Below are 23550 nucleotides of genomic sequence, written 5' to 3'. Positions count from 1 at the left end.
TATCCAGCTGGTTCAGAGCTGTTTGCTGTGGCCGGAGGAAGGAGGGACTGGAAGGGCAGGGGCAGAGGCGGAGCACTGCTATTTTTAAGAGGACTGTTGCTTTCAGTTCCTGATCGATGCTCTTTTGAATGTCCGGCGGGAGGGAGCAGAAGGTAACCTGCTGGTTTTCTCCTTGCACTAATGTGTTTAAAAGGTGGCACCAGCAGTGGAGGCGTGGGGGAACTTGACTGAGCTCTGCCTTTAGCGCAGCTTCAATGCAGACAAGTATCCTGTGCTTGATGCACTTTCCAAGCTGTACAAACAGTGCTTGAAATGTCTGAAGTACCCAGCAGGGCAAGTCAAAACGTCCTTGAGCAACTTTGTATTTAGACAATGTTTTCTCTTTTTCTTTGATCAGGAGGGAACAGATGTGTCTCTTCTGTGTGTTTGCACACACCCCCGATGCACACGCATTCCCTGTCCTTGTGCAGGGGGTGCAGTATTTCGGGTAGGCTGTTATTCCTCTTTGTTCTTTCTTATTGCTGTTTTTTCCCAGGGAATCTAACTTGGAATTTAGAGAGGTCAGACTAAACAAGGTTTTAACTTGCTCTCGTTCATCTCTTATCTCTCTTTAATTCGGATGGCGTAAAAAAAGGAAAAAAGATGTAATAAGGCTCCCTTTAAAATATGTATGCATATGTATAATCAATTCATTGACTAGTCTTTTTGGGGGTTTTTAAGCATTCAGTCTAAGTGGGCTGCTCAGTGAAATTTGTACATTCATAAAATAGCTGATTGAAAAGCAATATTTCAGATAAATACAAGCCAGCGATCTATCAGCAGTTGTAATAAAAGCTGGGCTTCAGGCTGTGATTTTATTTTGAAATAATAAGAATTGCTTTATTCTTTTTACTTGAGTTACCATGGTAATTCTGTCGTGTAGCAGTGTTATATTGATTTAGAAAGTGGACAGTAATATTTCTTTTGTGTTATTCTGTTTCTAGGGGTTGATTTCTAATTTCCACTTGGAGATTACTTTTATAAATTTCTTAAGTCCTTCCACTTTTTTCTCTAGCAGTGTAATTTTCCTCTCACACATTGCTATTTTCTGAGCTTATTGGTTTGCTCTTATTTTAAATTAAACTTGCTGGTTTCAAATATTGAAATGACATCTTTGTCTGTGTCTGTACTTTGGTTTAGCAAAATATTACAGTCTGCTGTTTTATGCTTAATAATTTAAGGGAAGCTTTATGTCTGCCATCAGTGGTTGTTGGTAACTCATGACTAAACCAACACAGAGCTTAAATCTCTGACATTTTAATACTGTGTAATGGTGCTTCCACCCTGCACACTGTCTCTTATTTTTTAATTTGCTCTGTGTGTGTGTATGCTAAAGAAAACAGCAATTAAATTCTGCAGAGATCGGGAGGAGTTTTTAGGTGGAGCTGGCTCTTTACATCCCCATTGCACTTGAGAGCACCAGTGGGTTTGTCCATCGCTCAGGTACCATTCCTGGTTACCCATCTTCCCCGTGCAGTTAAGAAACCTCAAGTTTTCTGAAAGCAAAACTTTGCCTTGTAGAAGTGCGTGTACTTACCCCATGGCTGACAAAAAAATAACACGCTGCTTTAGCTCTTACAGGATTGTTATACCTTAGCTGCGGAGCACTGCTCTTAGATTGCTGCTGCTCTAAGAAATGACAGCATATGCAGGATGTGACTGTTCATTGTGGCATCTCTTTCCTTTTTTGTGAATGAGAAGTAATGCTTCTGTTCCAATCCTGTGGGATGAGGGGAGGTGAACCTCAAGCATCAGTTTTTTCAGAAGTGGTAGATGAAACCAAAGCCATGAATTCTGCTTTCAAACAGAAGAGGGTCAGTTTACCTTTTAGTATAGAGGGTGGAAGAGCTACTTTGCAAGCATTAAGTCCAGATTTTCTGATCTCATGAAAACACGACTGAAAGGTTTTGCAGTGCAGGTAACTGATGGAAGGGGAACTGAAGTCTTGTTCTGTTGCCCTTTGGTTGCTTTCCCACGTGAAGCTCACAACCATAAGAAAAGGGATCCGGGAGCCCCAGCTGATCTCTGCTGGGATCACTGCTACAAGCAGGAATTGCCATTGGCTGGAAATGGCCAAAGAAGAGGGGAAAGTGTGGCACGGACAGGTAGTGGTTCACCTCAAAAGGACTGAGGTATGATGTAGCTGGAAAAAAACAAATGGAATCCTGGAATGGATTGAACAAAACTGCTGCTAATGATCACTGTTAATAATGCTAGAAAGAGGCACTGCTAGACCTTGTCTATCATGGGTAAAACACAGATTGCTCATTCTCAGGGACAGTAAATCCATGTGGAAACAGGGGCAGAGGATGCTCATGAAAACTGAAGGGTCCACACTGTAACTTGTCTGCCTTTGCACAACAAAGGCTGACTGGTCTGCCCTGTATGAGGACAGTGGGAGGGGAAACACCAGCCAAGAAGGAAAACAGGCTCTTTACCCCAAAAGATTTTATTGTCATTAGAAAAACTAGGTGGAAATGGCTAAGAATACTTCTAGGCTAACAATTTGGAAGCTTCTGGGCTTCAGAATAGTTGGTCTCTATATCAGCTTTCCCCAGAGAATAGTGGAAGAATAAAGCTGGATCATTTGGGTTAGAGAAAGAGATGGTATGATAGCCTCTGGCTGCAGGAGGTGGAACTTGCTAGTCCTCCTCAGACGTCAGTCGATGCTGAGGCATTTATGTCACAGTGTATGAAGCTCTGTCAGTGTTTCCATATAAAACCTATATTTTCATGAACATTCATTTATGGTGAAAGTCTGCACATAAGATCCTGCCTGAGGATACCTTTTTCTTTCCTATTAAAATTTTATAAACCCGTCACTTGGCTGGGATTTTTAGTTCCCTGTGAAAGTAAAATAGAAAGGGGGCCTTGATGGGGAAGCATGAAGGATATAGTGTCATTTTCTTCTTCAATGCTTCCTTAAAAAAAGAGGTACAAACTTATGGGTGAACTCCTAGATGGGAAGGGCAAAAGCCATGTCTGTGGCCTCCAAACTTCTCTTCAGTGATGTGATTTGGTTTGATCTGAGTGTGAAAATGTATAGGCAGCTGCTCTTCCCAGAAGTCTCCCCTACCTTTTCTGCATGCAGGTGTTGCTTGTGCTGTTTGGTTTGAGAGCAGTGATCCACAAACTTAAAAACCTTCAAATAGGTCTTGGCCTGCAAGGCTGTAATGGCCCTTGGAGCCTTTATGGCTCATCGGGTGATGTCTGTTACACATTAGTCTGTAATAGCTCCAGAATAAATAACTTGATTTTTTTAAAGTCGCTAATCATATCTCTCCACAATGGAATGCAATAGCTCCGCATGCTAAACTACAGTTCGAAAGTAATGCAACAAGACTCTCTAATGTCTCTGGCAGTTTCGGTGCTAAGCGCAAGTCCTCTGCTCTCTTTCTCCAGCATTTTCTTTGTCATTGCTTACTCGTATTACAGCATATCCACACTACCGGGAGCTGGTATCTCACCCCACATTCTCTGTGATATGGCAAACAAACACATGATGCTATGGGTCTCTGCAAAATAATGCTTTGTTTTTTTCCCCATCGCACCTGCTTTTTAGGAAGATCTTCAGCTGATAATTTGCAGTCATCTTAGTAGGGCGCTGTGCTCAAGAGAGCAATCTTGCCCTGGTAGGAGAAAGGACTAGATGATTTAATAGACTTTTTTTTATAAGCATTTCTCTCTGTAGATGATCTTTTCACAGGATACAGTGCTGCTTGCATCCTAAATTGGGATTTGGGTTTGCTACCCCCTACCTAAAATATATTTTCTTTCCCTATGGTTCATTCAATTATAACTCTAGGATATATCTTCTGGGACTGAGTAATTGGCTAGGTCAGAAGTAATCTTTATTTTCACTAGAGAGATGTTTACAAACTGATGCTGTAGTATCTCTTTAAAACCCACTGAGAATCTGATTAAAGGCCTGAGGATCTTCTGCAAAGATTGCCTGCTCCCAGTTGACTTGAAAGGGTCAGCATGCTGTCACAGTTTCAACGACTAAGAATTAACTTAAGGCTGATTCAAATGCTACTGTCTGTGTACAGCATTGATTGGACTGCTTTCAGATGGCAAGAGGTAACTTTATACTGTAGCATGTGTGAACTCCATTTAGTTAAATAGGAAAGCTGAATGAATATGGCTTCTTGTGGCACAGGAGCTCAAAGGTGAATGCATTTTACCCCTTCTGCTCTGAATTAAATACTTTGGGGAAGGTGGGAGAGAAACATAATGCTCTACCATAGGTAACATACTTGGGATACTGACTGCTGCAGCTGTTCTTCACCAGGTGCAGCTCCTAAGTTTCACCTAATCTTTTCTTCTTATCTTCCACTATACATGGTCCACCCTGTAGGCTTGACCATAATGAGATGGGATTGCTTGTAGGGGCAACGGCAACAGAGTGCTCTTTTGAATGGTGGAAAAAATGCAGACCAAATAGAATTGGTTTGATGCAGTATTATCACTGTTCCTTTTTCAGGAATTGGTAGTAGCACTGAGTTTTTTAACCTGGTTTCATGGGAGCATCGATGCTCAAAGGCATGGTGCATTGATGTGGGAAACAGCTGGTTCTGGCTCGCACAAAGCTGTGGGGTTTGTGGTACCACACTTCTGGTTGCGAGCTTTGGAGTAGCTCTTATAAAGGCCCTGCTGACATAATGATGTGCTCTGTGGGAAGCAATGCCAGGCTGCAAACTGGCATATTTCAGCATTGTCAGTGTGTGGACCAAAGCAGGCAGTGCTGCTGCTCCTGCTGCAGCCTAGTCCATCATGTGGAAGTTCTGCTGAGTGCCTTATGGAAAGAAAATGGGCTGAGCTGAAGTGCACTCCTGAGGGCTGGCTTCTGCCTTCTTCTCCTTCTTGCTCCATCAAGCCAGTAGGTGCCTCTAGCTGATGGAGCTACCGGGGAAGGTGCCCCACCAGCATCAAACCTTCAGGGAGGATGCAGGGGCCAGCTGGTCAATGAGTATCTTGGTGCTTCAAAGCAAAGATGGAGATTCCTGATTTCTTTCCTCATGTGATGTATGGTCAGCTAAAGGCCCTTTTGGTGGTACTGTCACAGCATCTAGGCTTTTCTTGGGGCTTCATAGGTGCATCATTGCTCTCCATGAGTGAACAATCTCAAGGGTTTGGTGCATCTATGTTAAAAGGGTTCAGATTTCCCTGGATAATTTCTTCGGGATTCTTCCTAGTCCTGCAGTGAGTGCGGTGTAGCTGTAGGCTGAGAGGCTAACCTAAAGCCTTGGTGTGGGTTTTTGCTCTTTCTTGCCTTTTTTTTCTTTCGTCTTGCAACTGTTGTAATAAGTACAGGAGGAAGAGGTGCTGGAAATGGTGACAGGCTCTGAGTTAGAGTAACCAGAGAGGCCATGCTGCAGTAATGTACTGCTCAGCTTTAATTGTGCCCAGTGCAATTTCTGCATCCTCGTGGGCAGTTACACTTGCATCCAGAGTTGCAATTTGCCATTGGTCTCTCTCAGAAGAAAAATATGCACTGGCAGGATCCTGAGAGAGCTGAAGGCAGTAGCAACTGTGCCAGCCAAGGTGGACGATTTTGACATCTCCTGTTGGTGACCAGTCATGAAGTCAGGCAGTTTCTATCTGCAAGACTTGAAAAATGACACCAGAGGCTGACAGTCTCATCCCTTCACCCTTCCCAGGCTGGAGAAGCCGCTGCCTCGTGGTCAGGGTAGTTTAGTTGTGGCATGTTTCACTGTACACAACTGGATCCATTTTCTGTCCACTAAGCAAAGCTCTGATTGCTTCTTGCGACAAATATTTCTGACTGTCTTTTGCCATTATAAGCTTTTTTATCAAATTAAACAGTGCATTCAATTAAAGAGCTATGGATGTGTCATGGTAGTCCCTGTGCTACACTTGATGGATACTTTTTTTCATCCTGTCTCCTTTCTGCTGGGAATGGTTGGCTCTTTCCTCATCAATAATCAAGTCCCATGTGTTTAAGTCTGAAATGATGACTTGTATCCCACGCGCCTCCCATCCCAAGGAACTAGAGAAAAAAATGAGCTCAACAAAACCTTTGCCAAGCCCTGATCTATGCTTAGGGTTTCTCAGTGTGCGCTGCTCTCATTTAGCTTGTAAGCTTACAGCAGTGACTCTCCAAAGAACACTCCTTGGTAATGCGTAATCAAAGAAAGCAAATGTTTCTTGGTCTTGGCTTAAGTTTCCATTAGATCTACAGGGTAAGCCAGTTGTGAAGATTATTATGCTGCTTCCTGCTACAGGAGTCATGTAAGTTGTTACTACAGTACCAGCTGTGAAAAGTGTGACAAGTCTCATTTTGTTTCAATTATATGAATACTCTTCAAATGGTATGAAACTAGTTAAAATGCTTATCAAAGCAAGATCTGTAAAGCAATCTGGGTAGGTGTGTATTACTGTTTGAAGTTGTATGTGAATGCAGGAGGAGGAGTTGATTTTGAACTTTCCTCACACTGCATATCATGATCAAGTGCTTGAGGCAACTTTAACATCTGAATGAGTTTGTCATTAAAGGAGTAGTGTTGATAGCAGGGCTGTGTTTACTCAGCATTTCCCTGCAAGCTCTCAGAGCTCTCCTTCCACTCAAGTGTTTACCCTTGAGTTTAGCAGAGATGCCTACCTGGTGAAGGAAAGGTCTTACACATCCTGTGGATGCTGACCAACAGTATTTCCATGAAATAAATGCTGAAGATGCTTTTTATGTCTTGGAAGAAACTGCTAAGAAATCATGTCAGAAAAAAGGCAACAAACCCACAGGGCTTGACCCTGCATGTGTTTGTATTTGTTTGATACTGTGCTATGTAAAACAGAGTACATATGCAGAATAGCAAAACATAATCTCTTAATTTTAAATGTTTTAATTAAGCATCCAAAAAAAGGTTGAGAAGGGTAATATAAGTAAAATAGCTTTACCAAAATAGCATTTTGGAATCTGTGGTGGGATGAAATTCTGGTCTCCACATCTCAGCCCTTAACACTACGTGTTGAATTGCAAAGTAACATGCAAGTTCATGCCATTCTTGCTTCAGTACCATACCCAAGGGCAGATCAGTGTGGGTGCTGGCTGTCAGATGTCTGTTTCCAGTTTACTTTGAGAGTAAGATTTCGTGTTACACTGTGTCAAATGCTAATCTGGCTAAGGATTTCTGTATCACTTATGCAATTTAATATGTCATCCTCACCTTTCCCCTTGCTGGATTTACGCGACTGTATAATACGTATTATGGCGAAGTGGTTTTCCCCTAAAATAGAGAGAAACAATTTGGGAACAATGTGAAAACCAAATGAAACATGCTTTACTGGAAGGCTGGTTGACAGAGATGTTTTTAAAATGTTAGCAAGGAGATACACTATAAAGCACGTAAGTATCTTTGGAAATGTTAAAGTAAACTCCATCTTCATGTATGGGAGAAGTGTAGTCCCCTGGTAAGGGAAGAGGAAGAGAAGAGCGTGCATGATTTGGAAGCAGGACATATACTAGGGGTCTGTTTGTGGGTATTACTGGCTCCAAGTCAGAAGAACTGATATAGAGGTAAACAGAACTTGTGTGGAACCTGCCATTTTTAAAATGTGCACAGAAGAACATTTCAAACTAGTTAAGGGTTTCTCAACGTTTAGTCTTTATTCTGCATGATGACTGATCAGCCTGTCTTCTCGTGGGTCTTGTGTGCCTTTGGTTTTGCATAGGTTGCTCCATAGGCACCGGATCCAAAGAGAGAAATGGGAGGTGGCAGGTGATCCTCTTTGTGCTGCAGTCCTGTGCAGAAGGCTCAAAAGGGCGATTTCATGGCCAGCTCTGCTGTGGGGCAGCAGGGTGCTTGCAGTCACTCAGTGTCTTAGGGCCATGGTAGCTGTTCTGCGGGACGCGACACGGAGGGAGCTGGTAGTGCTTGCTAGCACAGAGCTGGAGATACGACCTGTGGCTGCAAGCCATGGGCAACGGAAGTGCCACCATGGGCAGCCCCCAGCCAGGGTTTCTTATGCTCTGACCAGCTCTACCTCACCTGAGGTGCTTGGCACAGAGGCTATGTCTTCTTCAGGTGTGAGAATGCATGGCTGAAAGACATGGTTTGGTGTGTGGAATGAAGAAAGGAAGAGCAGAGACCTTCCCAAGTGCTGCGTCAGAGCCCTCCTCCTGTTTGCCCCTGTGCTGGTTGTGGTGCAAACCTACCATCTGTGCTTCATCTGGAGCTGCAGCCATATGCCTTCTGCATCTGAAGAGCACATCCTGCTTTATGCCTCCATCTTCCTGATTTCTTTCAGGCATCCATGTGGCTCTGTACTCATCCTGCCTCTTAAAAAGATAGAAATCTTCATTTCTCCCTCCATTTTTGAGGAACTGAGATTCTTGAGTCCTTGAATCATTTGACTTTCCCTCTGCTATGCTGCCTTTGTAGCATCCCTTTTATATAATCACCACTGCTCACAGTATTCTATAATACAGCCCCACTCCACTCTCTAATAGACTGCAATGATGTCCATGACTTACATCCCTGAATTTTCATTACTGCTACAAAGACTTTTATGCACTTTAAAGGGGAACAGATGGATTCTTCCCTATTTTGGAAGAGATCATTCGTGCCTGTCCACCTTCTCAAGTTCACCTATTTTCATTACGTTAACTTAAAATGATTTGTGGAGCCTTCTGAGCTCTCAAAATTAAGCTGGAGCCTGAATAAGATTTGAACCTAGATTTTCCTCATCTAACCTGAAGTAGATGATTGCTTCAAGGGAAGACCTAGAGAACAGTTCATTTTGGGTATAGTTCAAAACAGTAGTCAGTCAGTTCTATCCCACTGTGCTCTTTCAGAGTTGCTCCAAGGAAGCTTACAAAGAGCCCTTCTGAGATTGAAGTGGGAACAAAGTGCTAATTGTTAAATTATCTTTTGTCCCCCCAAACCTAAGGAAAATCATCTGAAGGATGTTAGTTGCATACAGAGTATTTCTGTCTCCATCCAGTGTTAAGTAGTCTGTTTTAGAAAACCTTTATGTTTTGTCCTTTGCAGTTCTCAATAGGCTTTTGCACTCAAACAATATGGACTCTAGCAGGTGGCATTTTTGGCAAATGACCTCTTCTCAATACCAGGATGTTCAGAAGTTGGCCTTTCTCGTCTCTTTCAGAGCTATTCAAATAGGAGGTGAAGGGCAAATGTACTACTAATAGGGTGAAGATGCACTAAGATCTTAGACCGGAAGAAAATCAAAATATCGGTTTCCAAAGAACGCAGTAACTGGTGAAGAGCATGGTCTAATAGCTGGGTACAGTAACTAGCAGCACTTCTCGCTAAAAATAAATGATGCAAGCTCACAAGAGCGGGTCTTCTGCTGTGGCAGAGGTTAATTATACAAGTGGTTCTGCAACTTGAAGGCTTTTTCTTCTGTGCTCTGCTTGCATTTGCCTTTCTGACGTGAACTGCAGTAATATGCACAATTTATGTGTCTCCATCTGATTTTGGTTAATTGTAGTAGTAATTACTAATTTCCAACCCTTGACCTGCTTTTTTAATCGCGTTTTTTAAATGATCTTTTTGTGCCATTTTAGAATTTGGTGTTTGGTTTTTAATTTAGATAAATTACACTAAAATGTTCTTGAGAGAGCTGCACGCTAAGGTCAAAAGCTTTATCTGCGCAGTGCCCAGTTTCTTTAACCTATTTTAATAATCGTAGCTGCTTTCTTTAATGGGTAGCTTTTGCCTGAACTATGCTAAATCTGTCCTGTTTAGACCAGTCTGCTGATGCAGCAGCAAAACAAAGTGCTGCTGAGCAGCCCTGAGGCTCCGGGTTCGCCGCCTGGGTCTGGGAGACCTGGGGCTGGGTTTCCCTCCCTTCCTCTGTCTCTCCATCATACCCCCCAGCCCCACAGCTCCCCTAACCTGCACCTCTACAAAGTGCCCAGAGATGGGCCATGGGCCTGTGGTGCTCAGCAGCCACCCCAGACTGTATCTTCAGTATCCCACCATCAGTTCAGCTGCACTTGCACCTTGCAAACCTTGCTTGAAAGCCTTTCTCTCCCCTTTTGCCCATAAGCTGTAGGCAAATGCCTGTCGCTGCTGGCACCAGCCAGGGTCCCTTTCTATGCCAACTGCACCATGAGCATGTGAGCTGTGGGAGAGCTGTCTGGGATGGCCAGTAACATCAGCAGGGTGAGCACCTGCCTGCCCCACAGACCGCTGCATCCTCTGAGCTGGGGGGCTTAAGGGAAGGTGGTACTTCACCCCATAGTGAAGCCACGGCAGGATCTCATCATGGACAGCATTTGGCAGCCTTCTTGTGGAATGGTTGTCAGTGTCTTTAGGAAGGACACCATTTTAATCCCTCTGATGTATGAAAGGGCCTATGTGTTCACAAGTAGAGAAGCAGTTTGCTTTGGCTGTTTGTAGTAAAATAAACTGTGCTAGATTTTACACAGACCAGTTTTCCTACCTTTCTCTCCTCCTCCTTTTGCTTTCAATGGGAAAAGTTTAACAGGGTGTGACGTTTTCAAACTTGGAAACAGGTATTAAAGAGCAATTAGCTGGCCAGCCTCCCTGGATGGAACAGAGAAAGCTTGCCAAAGATGATCTTGTCTTTAAACATTTGTACAAATCTTTTGTCAAACATAGAAGTAATTGCCTTTTCCCTCCTTTCTTTTTCCTCTCTCCTCAACCACTTTCAGTACCGTATCTGGTTTAATATAATGGGTGTTTGCATGAATGGCTTAGTTAGCCAGGGTGGTAATAAAACACTTTAAATTTATTGTGACATTTGGATTTAATTAAAAAGTACACACTTAGAAGAGTAAAATATAATGTGTAGAGGGAGTCAGGAAGGTTTTTCTCCTTTTCTTCCAAAAAGCTAATTAGAGTTGTATTTTAAATTGTTTATGTGCTGCTAATCATTATAATAAATCATTTATACTGAGAAAGACACACTCTAATGTGCTTGTGTGACTGTTTATGCTCTCAAGTTTCTATCATGAACAAATTGATCTGGAAGTGAATTTATTAACCACTAGGGAAGGAATCATTAGTGCTTTCTCTAAATATTCCCCAGGTACACTTTTATTATAGTAGTTTACTGTTTTAACTAAAAGTAACGTTACAAGGCCTTGGTTGTAATTATGATGCAAATTGACTTTCCATCATTTAAAGGGAGGGAAAACTGCCTTTTTGTGGTAATATATATCTATGTTGTGTATTCCAGAGCACCTCACAGGTTCCAAAGGGGTTTTCCTGAAAAGAAAATGTAAACTCCTGTGTTCAGAGGAACTAATTGTGGGGACTTTATGGAAGTTTAAAAATAATCCAGTGGAAAGTTTAATCTCTTTAACCTACCTATCTACGTGGCCTTTACTAAAGAATCTTAGCACAAGGTAAGCATAGACTGTCACATTAAATCTTTTGCATCTGGTAGCACACTTAAACTTGTACAGCAACATGGTGCTTTCAGAGTGCTGGAGACCATAGAATCATAGCATAGTTTGGGTTGGAAAGGACCTTAAGACCATCAAGTTCCAACCCCCTTGCCATGGGCAGGGACACCTCACACTAAACCAGGTCGCCCAAGGCTCTGTCCAACCTGGCCTTGAACACTGCCAGGGATGGAGCATTCACAACTTCCTTGAGCAACCTGTTCCAGTGCCTCACCACCCTCACAGTAAAGAACTTCCTCCTTATATCTAACCTGTACTTCCCCTGTTTAGGTTTTAACCCATTACCCCTTGCCCTATCACTACAGTCCCTAATGAAAAGTCCCTCCACAGCATCCCTATAGGCCCGCTTCAGGTATTGGAAGGCTGCTATGAGGTGTCCGCAACAACGTCTTGAAACCTCTTAGAAATAACTGGCGTGGATGGTTCCCTGTCACCAGTGAAGTCACCAATGCAGAGATTTTCACGTGGAAAATCAATAGCAGAACTGCACTTCTAATCTGAGATTTTCTGGTTCGTGGTGCAGTTCTTCATCCAAACTGGGGAGCTGCTGGCATCAACCCTTGGGATTTTGAGGTGGGCTTGTCCTTTGAGTCTGGAGGTGGTGATGGAGCTGTGTGTGAGGGCGTAGGGAGCTGCAGTCCATGAGGATTTGCAGCCCACTGGCTGAGGCTGAGGAACAGCTTTTATATCTGGAGGTGTTGCTGAACTAGTTTTCAACACGCATACTTCCCCCTTGGTAGTAAATTACATTTCCCACCCTGCCCAAGAAACCCAGCCTGACTGTTGAAACTCCAGTTAATGCTAGTAGGTTTTGTGGGTTCTTTTTAAATTTAGCTGCTATTATTTGAGTACTGAATTATTTATTTACAGGTCTAGCATCAGGCCACCAGGCGGGAATACCCACAACATGTAGATTTATATAGCTGAATAGGTGGTTAGGCATTTTTATTTGAACTCCTCAAAACTACAGTGTAACTTGACAGGGAGGTTTCATTTTCTATAGGATATTCTTAATTAAACAAACAAGCAAAAAAAACCCAACAAAGAACCCAACCAACAGCCATCCCACAAAACTAACCAGTGTTCCAATTTCTGCTGCAGCAAACAGTCTGCAGCTCTTTCCAGCAGAGAAAGGAGAGAAATGTGAGTAAAATTCTTCTTTTTAATACATATATTATTTGGAAGGGGTGACGCAAAAAGGAGAGCCAGGAAGATGCATTGGAAGTCCATGAGAGGTAGCTGCAAAATGCAATGGCACCAGGAGAGGAACAGAGACAGGATTAAGCTGGAACCAGACACCAGAGCTGCTTCCACCTTCACACAGGAGCTTTCCAAAATCACTTGCTGTAGAAGCTGCAAACCACCATGCTGAACTGCATCTGGGATTTCAGCTTGGGCTACATGTGCACTCCCACCCTTCCCATTTAAGGGTTATGTTGGTCCAGGTGAGCTGTCTCTGTGCTAGGTGCAGGTGTATTGACTGCTTTACAGCTCACATCAGCATTTCCATGGATGAGAGTGTTTGAAGGGTTTGATGACTATGTGTGAGTGCAGGTATGCAAGAAAGACCTCCTGTTGCCTCAGGGAGTTAGGCACTGGAATAGCTTTGGGCATTAAGTGTCTGCAATTTTATTTTTAATTATTTGTTTTTAAACACAGTCCTTAGCTTCTCATGGTTGAGTTAATGTCATTTTTTCTTTTTAGCCTTAGGGGCGTTTAAAAGTGACAAACACTCATGTAACAGTCCTGGCCATATGCATGCTATGCCACCAGCAACCTGTGGGCATGCGTGTGTATGCGTGAAGAATTTATTGGTGCTTCAATTACAAAAACGTCAGTGAAGTGTTTCCATTTCTAGGTTTTCCCCCAAACAGTCTTCTTTCACGTGATCAAGATGTTTATTCTCTCTCTCCTTTCAGACAGTACTTCTGACAGGCTGGTTTAAAATCCAGAAACAATATGCACATTTTGCTTGCAAAGTGTGAATTTTTTTGAGACTTCTAGCTGTTCATTTTTTTTTCCCAGAAGCCTACAATACAGTGTTCTGCCACATTAGGTTTCCCTAATAATCCATGGGGGGATGTTATCAAGATCTGTTACTGCCTCTCGATGTGGAAGTCACGGAATTCTGTGAAGGAGCTGTAGTGGCAATTCGCTTTGCTGTTTGCAAGCGTTTAAATCTGTATTTGGAAAGCCCTGTTGTACTAACCAGGCTTCAGAACTGTAAAGAATATCAAAGGACGTCTTGTGTCTTCTGGAAAATGTAGGGGTTTTTTTCTTTTGTCGTCTTTAGATCCTTTTATAGCGATTTTCAGAGGTCTTCAGTCATTTTGTATTCTGCTGAATCTGACACTTAGAAATGTAAACGTGTCTATCAGAATGCCATTAATTGAGAATAATAAATGTCCCTTTATATGCAAAGTCTTTATATAGAGGTGACTCCTGCTGCGATTCCTGAGTGCATTTTTCCTTCAAAGCACAAATATATCAGCACTTAAAGCAGCATTTGATATCCTCTTGCCGTTGCTGTGGCTGCTGAGGCTTATTTTTCTTCTCTCGACACTTTACAAGGTGTGCCGGATCGAAATGTGGACCTTCCCTGCAGAAGTGTCCATGAATTAATGGAACACAAAAATAGCCAGTGGCAGTTTTACAGAGAGGCACAGATTTCAGAACTGGCTTGTTCTTTGGCAAAGAGAGAGAAAGGGGCCAGCACAGCCATGTCATGATTATAGTTAGAGGAACAAAGTTGGTGCCCATTTACCCCAATGGAGCTGATGAGGGCAAGTTGTTCTCTGGCACCACTTGCTGTGTAGGTACACCTTTTGTCTGACATCTGTTTATGCAGACTTGTGGGTTTGTGTAAAAGTGTTAAAGCATCTTGAATGATACAAACTCTATCTTCAAGCTACTTAAATATGTAGCCTTGGAGAACCAGGTGTGTAGGTTTTTAAGTAGAGCTTTGTTGCAATTTCAGACTTTAGTAATAGCACATAGTGGCCTTGTAAGGTTTAATATCGCCTGTGTAAGCTTCCTTTTGTTTCCTTGTTAAAAATTCCTTGAAGCTGGGCAAGAAATTACGCAGGTTGACCCTTCTACTTGTAAGACTTTTAAGATGCTGGCATCCTGAAACAGGGGGACAGTGGCTCTTGTGTGACATGGCAGGAGCTTCTGGATGTGCGGGAGTGGTTCTGGATTGCAGAAGCACCAGGGGAAACTGACACTTCACAGTTCATGATGAAAATGAGTTAAACCCTGTTCATTATGAGTGTAATGATTTTGATAAGTTAAGGCTGTGTAAAAGGTGGGGGGATAGGGTTGCTCCAGTTTTATCATGTGGAATGGGAAGAAGTGCTCCATTGGTTTAACTCTTCACCACCCTCAAAAGAGGGTAATGTGCAGGTACCCATGCTGATCCAGACCTTAAAAGGTGATATATTGTGTTGCAATGTATTGGTTCAAGTAAACTCACCAAATTAAACTGTGATGAAGCCATCCATGAACTGCATATCAAAGACAGATCGTTCTCTGGTGTTGATAATGCAGAGCATCTGTCTTAAATGCTAACTTCCAAAATATTTCTCTGTGTGCTGATAATGTGGTGCTAACTGTGGGATGCAGCTTTACTATTTTTCATGCTCTGTAACAAAAATAATGAGCTCAGGGGTATATTAGTATGATTGTGCATTAACATAAAGTTCAACTTCTTCCTGCAAAAATAGGCATTCTTCCAACCACAACTGAAGAGCAGAGAGGATATTGTCTGTGGAGGTTTGCGTATTGTACTGCAAGTGTATTTTGACACTAGAAACTGAAGAAATGGGAAACTAGATATGTCTGGGGAGTAACTACTAATCTAAGTGTCAGGTTTGATACTGTCAGACTCTGTGGAACCAGTAGGTCAAATCCCCAGAGGGATGGCAGAGCCCTTGACCTTCGTAGCAGCAGATGAACTGTTGTTATTGCTGAGGGTTGATCTTGGAGAGAGGGATGGGCAAATCTTAAACATGTTACTGGTGCCTGTTTTGTGTACATACAGGGTGTCTCAGAGCACTAATACATAGGAAGGGTTTCCCCTGATTTTCTTGGCTGCTTAAACGGAGTTCTCTGCATGCTCTCCATTGGCTTCACTTCCCGCTGGAGATGGCCGTGTTTCACCCCTCTGGCTGTCCATGGTTGCAGGACGGAAGTTTCTAGGCAAAAGACATGAAGTGTCAGCACTGGAAGCATATTCGTAAAAAATCAAATTTTCTGATTTCTCAGGCTGTAGAAATAGCTTGTGAGGAAGCTTGTAAAAAAAAAAAAAAAAAAACCACCAAAAAAGAAAAAGTCAGTATTTTGGAGGTGTCTGATTTGTATCGTTGGTGATATATAAAAGTGACAATCTTTTGCTTCCCAGAGGTGAGCATGTCAATTGTGAAGTCAGCTGTAGGCCTTTGAACACAAAGGTAAGTGTTCATTGCTTGAAGCTGGCTGGCTGTTCTACTGGCAGACTAGAGAGAGCCTAGCAAGTCCAGTGTCAGCCCAGCACCATCTTAGTGGCAGTACTTACAGGGAAAGGCTCAAGGAATTGAGTTTTCCAGCCTGAAGGGGAGAAGGCCACAGGGAGTTGTTATCCCCCGGGGGTTGAGAGATAACTGAGCCAAATTCTTCTCAGGGGGGAACAGAGGCTCTCACCTGGGAGATGAATTCACACTAGGCACTTCCATGGGAGAGTAATGCACTGGATACAGTGATGGTCTTGCTACAACGCTGGGAGGAGAACCAAGCCGTCAGCTTCCTGGGCTGCACTGGCTTTCAGCACAAGTCTGTCACTCTTGTGTTTCCTGATGGACTTATTTGGGACTGGGGCCGGATTTCACCTGTGGTAGGTTTGGGAATAAAGTGAAAATAAGGCTGAACCTACATAAAAAGTGAGAAGTCTCTGGAGAAGTCTTCTGCTGTTTCATTCTGCAGAAACAGAGTGGCAATTGCACACCTGGCAGTTGCTGTGAAATTGTTGCTACGGATAACAAAAAATGGGATAATTTTTTTTGCTTGAACTTTGGGGTGCCTGAAATGTAGATATCTATTCTTTTTCACCCAATTCCTGTTTGTGAGCAGGTCAGTTAGGGACTCGAGTGAATCTTGGGTTTCGCAAATACTCATTCACACAATTCTGTTACGTACTAGATCTGGAACAGATGTTAGTTTTCCTCATCAGATTTTCGTTTACTGTGAATTGGGAATAAGTACACTAGTGGTATATAAGGATGAAGCAGAATTAAATTAAGATGTCTATGTGCACGTTACCACTTCAAATACTGTTGGCACTCAAAAAAAGAAAAAAGACCTCCTAGCACTTGAAGTAACAAATTACTCATCTTACGCTTTGCTGTGGCGGATCATGGATTGCTTTAAAGTAACATTCTTTTTTCCTGAGCTTAGATAATTTAGACACTCCTCGGAAAAGAGGTACCACATGGAGTGCAGTACAGTTGAGGTAGATTGGAGAAAAGGATTATATTTTGCATGTGGAAGCAATGAACGTAAGCTGTAGATAAACAACATGGGTTTAAAGCAATCACTGCTGCTACAGCTTGATTATTTTTCTCAGGGACAGGTGTTGGCTCTCTCCTTCCTTTGAAGAACTACTGTACTTGTGTCTACACCATATTTTATATAATGTTCATGCTGACTTCTGTTCTTCCACTTCCTGTCTGCTTCCCTTTCTCACCCAAAAATAGGATGCTGTGATCCTGTTTTGAGTTTTCAGCAGTGGCAACAGACTGCTACAGCAGGTTATGGCACCCTATGGCCTACGGAAATACCCATAGTGTGTACTTCAAGCATATAAAAGCATCTGTTCCAGAGGGTTACAGGGAGGCTGATGTGGTCTTGGGAGCAATCGGAGGTAGGAAGGACATAGGGGTTGTTTAGGCGTGCTTTAGGTTAACAGGGAAATGTTTGTACCTCTTTCTTTGCTGAAAGGTATGCTAAGAGTGAGCTGGGATTGTTCCCTTGACCTTTGCAGCACAGGAGGTCGTGGCAGATCTGGAGATGTGTGCTGGGAAACCAGAGCTTGCTTTTTGTGTCCCAAGTAGATGTCTAAACACATTTCTCAAATGCTGCATTCTAGGAAAAGGTGAGCCAGGGAAAGAAGGCATCTAACATGATTTGGAAGTAATAAGGTGGACTTTGTAGCAGCCCTGCTCTTAATGACTTTTATTCTCACAAACTTGGTTTACAGATATTTATAGTCTGTGAACTTTTTCTTGAAATATCAAAATATTTGTAGCTATTTTCCTTTTTTCTTTTGAGCAGGAATAAATTACCTGGTGTTAGATTGGATATAAGGAGGAAATTCTTTCCTGTTAGGGTGGTGAGGCACTGGAATGGGTTGCCCAGGGAGGTTGTGAATGCTCCATCCCTGGCAGTGTTCAAGGCCAGGTTGGTCAGAGCCTTGGGTGACATGGTTTAGTGTGAGGTGTCCCTGCCCATGACAGGGGGGTTGGAACTAGATGATCTTAAGGTCCTTTCCAACCCTAACTATTCTATGGTTCTATGATTCTATTTGACATCAGTGGATATGTTTGTTTCTTTGATAAAGAACAAATTTTCTTTAGATTCAGTTTCTTGAGCTCATAGGAAAATTGCATAGGTTGAAATGTTAAGAATTAATCTAAATAGCCAGTGTGAGGTGGAAACACACCCTCTGCTTTAATTGGTGTGGCCTGGTGAAAGCCAGCTCTTCGGCTGCCTCCCTCGTGAACTGCCCAGCCCGGTGGCAGATTGACACAATTCCCCCATCCCTGCGGAACCATCATAGAGCACTCCCTGAAGTGCTCAAAATCCTAAAGGAATATAAGGACTTTTTTTTTTTTTTTTAATGGGGTCTCTGAAGTGCTCGTGTTCATCCAAAGCGCTGTAGCTATTAAATAGAGGGGGTTTTAAAGGTTTTTTTAATTGCCACACTTCCTCCCTCTCCCCCTTTTTAAGTGTCTTTGGACAGTTGCAGAACTTTGATTTAAATTTGTCTAATCTCTTGAGATATCTGGGTAGGGAAAACTATTGTAACTGAAAATGCCTCTGATTTTTTTTTTTCTTCCTTTCTTCTACTTTAATAGATATGTTTAGTCTACTTTAAAAGCTTTCTGGAGAACCTTTTGTAAATGGCTAATTTAAGCTTGTCAGGTTTTAATTATAATCTCTCTACACACAAGTTAAAATGCTTAATGCTAGTGAAAAGTTCTGAATACAAAGCAAACCTGTGTCAAGTTGCAGAGCACTCTTACCCATCTTAATTGCTTCTGGTCTGAACTTTAACCTTAACTCTCCCATCTGTCTTACACATTCCCTTCTCTCATCACAACCACTTTCTGTCTGTAGAGTGCTGGGGATCTGTGTTAATTCGGCAGGATTTTTAGTCCAGCAAAAAAGTGCCATCAGGCTGTGGATGTTCACCTCCTTCCTTATCCCACTGCAGCATGATACATGGTCCTGCAATGCAGTCCTACTGCCCTGGGTAGCCCAGAGCATGCTCTTACCCCTGCCGCAGTGGTACTGCTTGTGGAAGATGGGGGAACCTCAGCTATAGAAGTGCCTTGGATCCCAAATGTTGTGACAACTTCTGGTCTCATTTAAAAATCTCTTCCCAACAGCATCCCCAGAGCTTTTTGTTTGCAGTTTTACAGGGATTTTATTTCTTTTTTAGGTAGTTTATTCCCTCTTAGGACTGTTTGCCTAATTTTCTAGCTATGACCCATTCTCTGTGGCAAAGGTTAGTTGCATCTTTTTCTTAGACAAGAATGAGTTTCATTCAAGCTTAGAAAATTAGCTTTGAAAATACTCAGTCAGTGCAGATTTTTTCTGGAGAGTGCATTTAAAAGTTTGAATCCAAAATTGATTTGGAAGTACTCTAATCTAAAATAACCCTGATGTTAGCATTGCTGTCTGCAACTCCTGCTAGCCCTGGCGTTCCGGTTCATTGCGTTGGCACACAGTTCCCTGATGCTGTGAAATTGAGACTCATCTGGAGATACAGACTTTTCTAAAAAGGATTGCAAGGCACTTAAGACACCCTATTTCATTAGTTCAGTGAAGGAGTTCCTTTCAGCAGTCAGGAATCTGATGATGAGGTGGACAAAACCTGAGCAAATCAAGCCATAGAGACTCCCATGGAAAAGCTGCTCGGTAAGTTTGTTGGCCGAGAAGTGTAGGATTTTTGGAACTGAAGGTTACTGGTTTAGAATTTCTTTTTAGTCTGAGGTTTCAGGCAAAGCATTAGTAGATACATATCCAGGCCAGGCTTCAGGAGGTGCGTTTCAGGAGCCTTTCAGGTCTGCGCACTGGGCTAGGTCATATGATTATTTTTTTTCCCATTGTTTTTAACCAGATGCAGCCATCAGCATCTTCACGTATGTTGGTGAGAATTAAATGGAGCATGAATAACTGAGTTGAAGAGCAGACTTCCACTTTAAGGGGACTGGTTGCTGCACAAAGCAGTGGTAATGATCCAGAGGTGCAGGACGCGTTGAGGAAGAGAGTAAAGTGTAAGATACAATCCAAAGTGCAGGCAGCAGGTCATAAATTCTTGTAGTGGTGGTGGTCTGAAATTCAAGGAATAGGATTAGAGAGCTACTGTAGGTTAATGAAAACAGCTCCCTTAGGATCAGCTTGAATTCAACTCAGTGGTCAACCATAAGAAGAGGAATGTCGTGTGCAATTCCAGCTTCTCATCCATATTCTGAATACTGCATTGCTCCTGAATGCTTAATAGAGTAGAATATGCTCTGTTACAGTATATTTCATATGACTTCCAAGACACTTTAATGCAAACTAAATGTCATGCTAGCTCGCCCCAGACCCTTAGTGCTCACTTTATTCTGGAATATATGGTGAATTGCAGCAGAGTTTTCAAAGCCTTCTGGGGCATTTCACAGGAAAAAAAAAAAAAAAAAAAGAAACAAAAGGGGAGAAAAAAGTCTTGCAATTTTACTTGGGTCTTTCCTGCTGTCTACGGTAATAGTGCTCAAATCCTGTCTCTATACGTCACCTCAAAGGAACTCATTATAGAATGAGTATACAACAGCTAATGCCAAGAAACCACTTTTAATTCTTATCAGCATAGTTTCTTGTAAAGAGGGGTAGCATTAATAGCCAGCTGTGGCTTGTGAGCCCTGACTTAATCAGTTGTGGATGGCGAAAATTAGTTTGAGGCATATAGTTACTAGCCAACTGCAGCTATAACAAATGTTTAATGAACAGTGTTGTGCTGGGGTCTGTATGCTTTTCCCTGTGAATGAAAGGGGAAATTGCCAAGAGCAGGACTTTCTCTGTCCTAATTGTACTAGTGAATTGTAGAGTAAAATCTGTCGTGGAAGCAAACTGTGGCAAAGTAAGACTTAAGCTAGAACCCAGTAAACAGAACAGAAGCAATGAAAGTATTTAGCCTCTGTTTTCTCTGTCTTCTCTGTGGTATTGAGAAAACAGCAACTTTGGTTGGTATTATTTTCAAGATACAGCAAGTTCTTTGTGATAGACTTCACCCTACCCTTTTTCTAGTCTTGAAATACTAAGCTGCCTTTGCCAGAGCAGTTGAGTGAGAAGGGTGCTGTGCTTTCTAGGGTCAGCAGTGGGATGGGAAGGATTGTTCCAATTGTTAGTGGGCTGTACTTTGTATAAGCATCTAGGGTCTTTGTTAAATTGCACATCAAGCCAGGATATCCAGGAACCTCCTATAGTCTGAGCATCTGTATTACAGAAGCCATGGGCTTTTGTCTGGTCATTCTCAGACAGGAGCTGAAACTGAGCAGAGCACACTCTTGTTCCCTTTCTGCTTGAAAAGGCAAGACAGTGCTGGCTTACTGTCAAGCTCAAACTGTCCTCTGCCTCCTAACCACCTCTGGGTGTGCAGAGGAGTTTGGAAGGGAGCAAAGCAAAACCTTCAGGAGCTGGTAGTAGAACTTTCAAGGTAATTTCAGACCCCTGAAGCTTTGCTAAGCATTGCTGTGTTGACTGCACTTGTGGTCCAGATAAATCCAGTGAAGTTGCACTAGATGTGGACTATTTTTGGCACCTCTTCTGTGAGCTGCTCAGTTGAAGCTTACCAAAGCAACTCCACAAATTGCATGGCTTATGTTGCCAGCTGTTCAGGAGGTTGCATGCTGTCATTCAAAACTTCAGGGCGTGCAAAAGGTTAGGGTATTGTATATATCCACAATTATACAAATTCTGCTTCCTAAATCAGTTATTATTTATTGGTTACTTGTGCAGTGATCACCAGTACAAAACTGAAATTGAGAGTGTCCACCGCCAGAGACTTAACGCAGACACTTGGAACTGTGACCACCTCAGCCCCCCTCTTATGCAACGGGAAAAAACATACCACTTTGAAATACTGGGCAGGAGGGGTGACAGGATGCTCTCTTAACCTTGGTTTTTCTTCACTACTTTCATGAGACAAAATTCCAGTCTGCTTTATTTTTTAAGTCAACAAACTGATTATATATTGTAAAAGATCAGTGTTTTCATGGGTGAGTAGTAATTACTGAGTAATGGCTTAAAACATTTCCTGAAGGAACATAAAGCTGTTTTTAAAAGTCAAGAGTACATTAAAAGGATTACCATGTAGATTTGATTTTTAGATAACACTAAAATGGATCCCAAATGGACTTATGAAAAGGGATGCTATCTCTTTAATGGAAAGTGCATGGTCTGACAGCTCAGCATGCAAATGGTCCTGCAAAAGACTGTCTGTTGTGTTTTTTCTTTTCAATAGGAAGAGAAGGAAATAGCTCTCCTTGCCCTTCTTCTTTCAACTTTTAATAGCAGATGGGTTGGTCTGGTTTTGCTAGGAAAGGGAGAAGAGGCTAGGTTTGGGGAATAACTGCATCTTTCTGAATCACTAGGGAGGTATATTTCATGACTTCTGGAAGGCCAGCAGCAATTGTATCTCTTACCTGGGTTGCGTTAAGTAGATAGAGTGCCTCTGAGTTCTCTCTAAAGCTGCATCTTTACTTGTCTCTTGGAAATGAAAAGATATGCAAATAAACTACAGTCCTTGTATATTTATTGTATTACTCTTGTGCAGGGCATGAGCATCAATGTTTGGCTTTGCAGCAGATTTGGAGGGGGGCAGGAGAGGCTGTTATTTTCATACTACAACAACTTGCAATCACTTTAGTGTTTGCTATTTCAGAGTTGCCAGCACAACTTTCTGGTGATTGATGGTGTAAAATATGCTTTTGGCCTGAGTAGAATTTCTTCTAGAATCATTTAAAAGAGTCTATTCATATTTCATTAAACACAGAGCACTAGGATTCCAAATTCTTTTGTGGTATTGCACAAATTATTATAGGCTCCAAAAGTCTTGAGAAATTTCTATAAGCCTGTGAAAGCTTTAGATTGGATAGTCATCATTGCCTGCATTAAGGCTTGTGACAGATTTCTTCATCAGTGTACACAGAGCAGAACATCAAATGGCCATTTGGCAGTGGGCACTGAAATTCTATTAAGGTTGCCGAAAGCTTAGGTTGACATTGTATATGTCTGCAAAGAGGCAGAAGAAAAGATGATGATTATGAGCGTGCAATGATATAGTTCTATTCTCCTTAAAATATTCACATATATAGCAGACCAAATCCGTCAGGGTGATGTTAATGTTTCACTGCTAGACCTGAGCCCTGCTACATCGCACATCTTTGCCTATGTCTTGAATACTCAATAGTAAATATGTTAAACAGTGCATTTTAACTGGAAGATGAGAACTGTGTAGCATTACAGGTGTGCCTGGAAATAATTGACTTGAGTTTTTACTTCCTAACACTCTTTGGCATCTTAAACTTGATACAGGGTCTTTCTGTTTTATTTTCTTTCCTTTTTGGAAAAGGGAGGGATGGAAAACTCCCTGTAATTTAAAATCAGAAAATAAGTTATTCTTAAATGAGCTGAAAAGTAACGGATGAGTCCTTACCTTTGTGACCGTTTGACTCAGAAGCTATTCTCCCACTGGTTTGCTTTGACACCCAACCCCCCCGAACATAAATCTTTTGAGTTTAGTGTCTTTTCAGTGGAATATTGAGGAAAATGGAATATTCCAGGCTACTCATTCATAATAA

General features: G+C 42.2%; 1 protein-coding gene across 6 annotated transcripts in view; it reads left to right on the top strand.

The window, feature by feature from the left end:
• Nucleotides 1-23550, top strand: part of LMO1 (LIM domain only 1) — a 65879-nt gene that overhangs the window by 17999 nt on the left and 24330 nt on the right. Inside the window, exon 1 of one of the 6 annotated variants that reach the window (XM_065685890.1) lies at nucleotides 125-152. The exons of the other annotated variants lie outside the window; for them this stretch is intronic. The gene's annotated coding sequence lies outside the window, so the exon portion shown is untranslated. Of the gene's footprint in view, nucleotides 1-124; nucleotides 153-23550 lie in introns of those variants that run through there. 6 annotated transcript variants of the gene reach the window in all.

This window comes from Lathamus discolor, chromosome 6, assembly GCF_037157495.1.
Source record: "Lathamus discolor isolate bLatDis1 chromosome 6, bLatDis1.hap1, whole genome shotgun sequence".
NCBI classification, from domain to species: Eukaryota; Metazoa; Chordata; class Aves; order Psittaciformes; family Psittacidae; genus Lathamus; species Lathamus discolor.
Note: the sequence above shows the minus strand (reverse complement) of the source record. Positions and strands in the feature narration are given on the sequence as shown.